We start from the raw sequence: 6,000 nt of genomic DNA on the forward strand, positions 1-6,000 counted from the left end.
TGAAAGATGCAATTGGGGGGTTACCACTGAGATGTTCACGTTTGGCCACGGCCTTTTTCCTTTCAGAGCCTTTTTCCTTTTCCTTTTCGTGGCTCTCCACGGCGAGGTGATGTTCCCAGCAGGAGCTCTTCAGCCCAGCTCGGGAGGGCACGATCCTGCCTCCTTGGTCACAGCAGCACTGCCGCGTCTTCCCCTCACCCGTGGGCACATGTCGTGGTTAAAGGTGATTTAACAACCCTTGGGCCTCTGCCGGGGTTTTAGCCTTTTACTGGGGAATCTTGGCACCCTTCAGTACATTTTATTTTGAAAGAAATTAAACCACTTCCACCTATATGCTTAGGTGATTTTAAAATGTGTTTTTATGTTATCTGAACGTTCAGTTAATACTGTACAAGATTTCATATTCTGGAAAAAAAGTCTGCATTTTTCACCAGCCATTAGCCCTGCAATATCTAGCTCACTGGAGCTGTGAGACCATTTTATAAGCACACAGAAAAGTTGCAAACCTGGCTCTTGCCCGCACCCATCTCCTCTGTAACCCCATCAAGGCATGGCAGCGTGCAAGTGGGGAACAAGCGTTACAGCTGGGGACGTCCCTGTTGGATTTGGGTGAAGTCCACATGGATGATCACACTGTCCGGTCTGCTAAGCAGAGAGAGAAGACGTAGCAGGATTTTCACCCAAACTCTTGCAAAAAGGCCGATGTTCCCACTTGTTTGTTTGCTAGTGAAACATGGGTTGGCTTGGGGAATTTCAGCTGTGAGGCAGCCTGTATTCAGAGAATTATGTGGGCTCTTTTTTTCAGCTCTCTGTATTTTATTTTTGCTTTTTTCTTCACTTTGCAGAAGTTCATTGAGAATACTGGAGTACTTGAGGGAGGTTTGGAGCTGGTTTTGGATTGTTTTTCATTCCCTTTTGATCCGGAGACATAGTGTCCGTATCATCAGTCAAAAACAGTGATCCAAAAAAAACCCAAAGCCTCTGCTCAGGGCCTGCCTTACATACATCTCTCCTTGATCTACTTATTTGCTGTGCACTGTACAGCTCTGCTCCTGCCTGCAAAGGCTTCTTCTTTCCCAGGGCTTAAGTTGGGGCATTGGGGTCCCCCACCTACTGTTGATGGCTGAGTCCTTGCCCTTACAAATCTTTCTCCTGTACGAGAGCTAAACCTCTGCCTGTGGTTCTCCCCTTCTGGAGAAGCTCATTTTGGTTCCACCACCTTAGGTCTTCTAATACGGGGTGGCAAAAGAGAGCAGAAAACCTAAACTGCGGGAGCTGAGCATGGGTCACGATGGTCACAAATGTGATGGGGAAGTGCCTGTTTCAGAAATAGGAGCCAAGCATGTCTAGTAGCCTATAAATAAACAACTTCGGGGCCCAGGCTTTCAGACACATGTATGTGTCACAGAAATGCCTGTTACAGCTCTTCAGCACTTTAAAAGTGAAGTTATAGCTACAGGCACATGACGGGGAGCAAGGGCATGAGGAGACCCGAGACGTATAGCAGGTCACATATGGCATTTGTAAATTATGATAGAGCAACTTTACCACCACAGACAAATGAAAGAGCTTGTGGGAGGCTACCTGAGACCCAGTCTAACCTGTCAGGCTACATCTGCCTTATTTTGGCCAACAGGCACTGCCTCTTAAGGTGGCAGCTGTAACCTAGACTGTCTACAGTAATCTGTCATACTCTCTAGCTGCCTCAGTTGCCCTACCTTCTGCATCCCAAAATGAAGCCTTAAGCACTCCAGTGACCGTGTGCCTGAGGGATCAATCACTTTCCATGATTATCAAATAAAGAAAAAGGGATGGGTTAAACTGTCATTAAAAAAATGCAGTGAAGATATGATTGTGGCATTTGTCAGCTCAGTGTGTCTCACGTGGAGATAAGCAGTGCAGGTACAAGGTAGCCTGAAGGTTAGATGGACTGTCAATGCTTAATTTCACCAGGGACGTGCTCTAGATGAAGCTGTACTCTACATCACAGCCTCCCCTGCCTCTGTGTAAGAAGCTGGCCGGATTAAGCAAGTACAAGTATGCAGCCTCATGCAAGCATTGCACCTTCGCCTTGCATGAGGACATACTGCTAGGGCTTGCTACCTCAAAGGCTTGTATATCTTACTTGTGCAAGCCTAGACATCCCTGTTTGGTATATCTTGACTTCCCCAAAATGAAAGCTTTGAGGAGGTTTCCCTGAGGTAATTAATTTGCCTTTTTTCCAGTCTCCCAAATCCATTCTATCGCTCACTCACAGGTTCATTTCCCTTCACAAAGCAACATTCACAAGTGGCAAATCTAGCCGATCTTTTCAGTATGGTGCATGTTTCCATGGATAACTCTCCCCATGACCATGCCACTGTCAGCAAACCCCACTCCACCTCTCCTCTCGCCCGAGCCCCCAAAACACTCAGCCCCACTACCGCTACACAGAGCACAGCTGGCTCAGCTGGGCTGATACAGCTCTGCCTGAGTCTGTACTGAGAGAACCGAGCCACCTAAAAACACTCTTAAAAAAATAATAATATAACCCAACTGGTTCCCCTGCTTGGTTCAGCGTGTGCTCCCCACAAGCAAACCTAGGAGCGCAAGTGAAGTGGGAACGTGGCATTGGAAATTACTGCCAAAGGTGGGGAGGTTGGCAGAGGATCTTCTAGGTGGAGTGGCCACAGAAAGCCAATCTGTGGTATCACAGAAAGCTGCTTGCGCCATGGGAAGCTGTCATGGTCAGAAGGTTTCGAGCTAAGTCTCTGTGTTTGCAGCCATCCACTCCCAAGAGATCAGAATCAAAACCAGTACGGCAGGTTAACGGAGGTGGCCAGTGAATTTCGAGCGTGACTCATATCTGTGGGCTTTTCCCCAAAAAGAGTTTCTTGGCTAGCGTATCTCTACCACCACACAGAGCCCACAACTTATGCCTCAGATCAGCATTATCTGGTGTGGGAAGGTGGCCAAATGACTAAAATAAACAGGAGAGCTCGACAGAAGCCTCCTGCTACATTTGGGTTGTAACATGATTCTTATTTCACCTTTTTTCTCTTGATAAGAGATCATGCAATCTGCCTGAGAGACTCAAGAAACAAGAAGAGTTCAGTCTCATGATTAAGGAGAACAAAGTACTGGGAATAATCTGTGTATGGGAAGCAATACTATTTTGAGCACAGTTTGGGAGAGTGCTTGTTCAGTTAACAGATAAATCAGTCGGTGGACAAGCCTTCAAATGAAGCTCTGATTTGTTCTTCAGAATAGAGTCAGGAGATGCGTATGGATCGAAGAAACCACACACTCCGGTAAAGAATACAGGAATCTTTCCTCTAAAGTCTTTCCCTCATAATTTTAACCAAGGCACATAACAGGAGACATTTTTTAAATGTACGCAAACCACAGGATCACTGCAGAGGGATGGTTATCCCAGCTTACAACATGGAGCAAGCTGGTGTTTAACTGTGCGCTGAGATTTTGAGTGCTCCTTTTTGCTTTGTTTTTGCACAGCACCCAGCACAACTGAGCCACTGACTTGGCCACCTCCTGAGTGCTGCAGTAATTAAAAATATTTATTTAATAATAAATGTGGCTATTGCTTTTAAGGGGATTCCAGTTAGCATGGATTATTTCAGCATAGTCTCATATACCATGGAAAAGCTCCTGAAATCAATTTATTTTATGATGAAGAATAATTATGAGACTTATTAATGAACATGAATCCTTGCTTAAAAATTTCCCTGTTAGCCAAGTAAAGGATGCTAACGCTCCTTATTTGCACCTTCAATATCTCATGCTTTCATATATCAGCAAATACAGAGGGCTACCATTAAACTGTGAAATGGCTTTGTGCAAACCAGGGTCTGCCATTCAGGACCTCTGGCATCAGGGGATCGCTATCCCCTTTCATGTCCTGACCAGTTCAGTCCAGGGAAGCGTACCACTTTGGGCCCAGTCTATTCTTCTGGTTACCATCATGGTCTCTGAACAGCTGGCTATTACTTATTCTCATGGTTGAGTCCTTCGAAGCCCTCCAAAGGGTCAAGAAGTCAAGACCTTGGGTTGTTAAATGTGAAAGAAATAAAAGGCAAATCCACTCCTCCCAAAGTGCCTGCAATTCCGTGTGAAAGAGAAGGAGAGCGAAGTGGTCTCGTTTCACTGAGTTCATCCTGGAGACAGGCTCTGCCGTGCTATTCTCTCGTATCTTACGGTGACTCCCTCGGCACGACAGCAGGGGACTTTGGCCCCCGAAATGCCTTCCTGACTACTGCTGCTGACCTCGCGGCTGCTTGTGCAGAGCCGAACTTTGCCATCCCTCCCCAGGAGCTGAGTTTCCGAGAATGCTCTCTGCTGCCTATCAGCCCTTCTGCGGAGGTGATGAATTGCTGCTGATAGTCCTCTTCAAGTGAGCCAAACAAACCAGGAGGAGCTGTGTAAGGCTTTGACATCGATTAAGGCGTGCGGTGGTTATCCACCGTCATGTGTCTGTCATCAGCTATTAATGAACCTAAGTAAAAGATAAACATTGGCTTTAGGAGCCATTCCCAGGCATTAAGAATTTGCTCTTACTGTATATCCATACCCTAGCATCTGCAGAAAGCGAGTTAAGTAGCTCTTAATTTCTCTGGCTATATGTGTCAAACAGTATTTGCTCTTAATGTTGGAGAATGTCATCTCTCTTCTGGCATGGCTGAAATTTTATGCCCTGTTCAATTTTTAGCAACCTGCCTACTGTCAGTCTACACCAATGACGGCAACTAAAGCTGTCTGCAAGTCATCTGGGAGTCTGAAAAGGATTTCCAGGAAAACCCTTGGTAGGATGATACAGTGCACTATTCGAGTAGGTGCTGGACAATCTTCTTGGCTCTGAAGCCAAACGCGTATTTTGTCTGGCATGGGGCTTCCCCCACAGCTGCTGCTCCTCACCCCTCCCGCAGCACCCGTGATGGCTCCCAGCGGTCCCTAGGCTGCAGGAACCCATTGGGAACAGGCTGGACACATGCACGTGGACCCGCTCACTCAGACCTCCGCTAATGTGCCAATGCCTCTGCCCATCCATCCCAGGAGTTAGAGGGTGGCCGAGTCGTTTTTCCAGGCGAGCCATCACTACACGATCCATCTGCTTGTGTCCAGCCATGGAGATGTATCCCGAGTCAGTCCCTAGCAGAGGACCTGGCTTCGTTCGGCTTTTCACTGCTGTGTCAGCGGGCTCCTTTCTGGTACCACTGACCATTACTCTGATGGCTAAAAGTCAAACATCTCTTTTCAGGCCGTGCTGTTCCTCTTCACTGAGACATCAGCATCAAAGGCAGGCAGGGAGGAGAGGGATCTTGGCCCCAGAAGCAGCAACATCTCTTGTTGTCTGCCATTAAGACAGCAGTCTCGGCAAGCGTTAGTTGAGTTTAGTGTGTATTTTTTGATATAGGCATCCTTGGAAAATGCCAGATCTGCAAAATTTGCAGAAAGCATTCTATGGAAAGGAAATATAGATGCTGATTCAAAATGATGGTGTGTATTCAATTAAAAGTTGCATTTCTCAGGAGCCAACAAAGGATAGTGCAATTGCCTTAAACCTGAGTAAAACCGAAACAGGATGCAAGAAGATCTACCTTTAACTGCATATCATCACAAAACACAACCTAGTGATGCCTCAAAGGAAAATTTCATCTGTGTCTTCCTTATTCTCTGCTCATGTCCTTTCCACACTAATTACTAAATGTTCCTGGAAATCTGAAAAGAAAAATATTAAAGGATCATTTTATTCTTTAGACACACCGCTCTTCTCTGCTCCTTTGCAATCCCCATGCCTTATCTAAGCATGTACAAACAGTCAGCTATTTAATATGTTTACCCAAAATAATATTTAAGCAAAGAAAATGTTTTTAACATTGAACCTAATGGACATCTTCATTTCTATTATGATGGTAGATTCAAGATACCAGATTTTGTAAGACACTAGGTTTTGAAACCTCCAAGCTCTGAAGATCCTTGAGTCCAGGATATGAAACAAGCGGAGCT

The sequence above is a fragment of the Haliaeetus albicilla genome, chromosome 25 (assembly GCF_947461875.1).
Source record: "Haliaeetus albicilla chromosome 25, bHalAlb1.1, whole genome shotgun sequence".
NCBI classification, from domain to species: Eukaryota; Metazoa; Chordata; class Aves; order Accipitriformes; family Accipitridae; genus Haliaeetus; species Haliaeetus albicilla.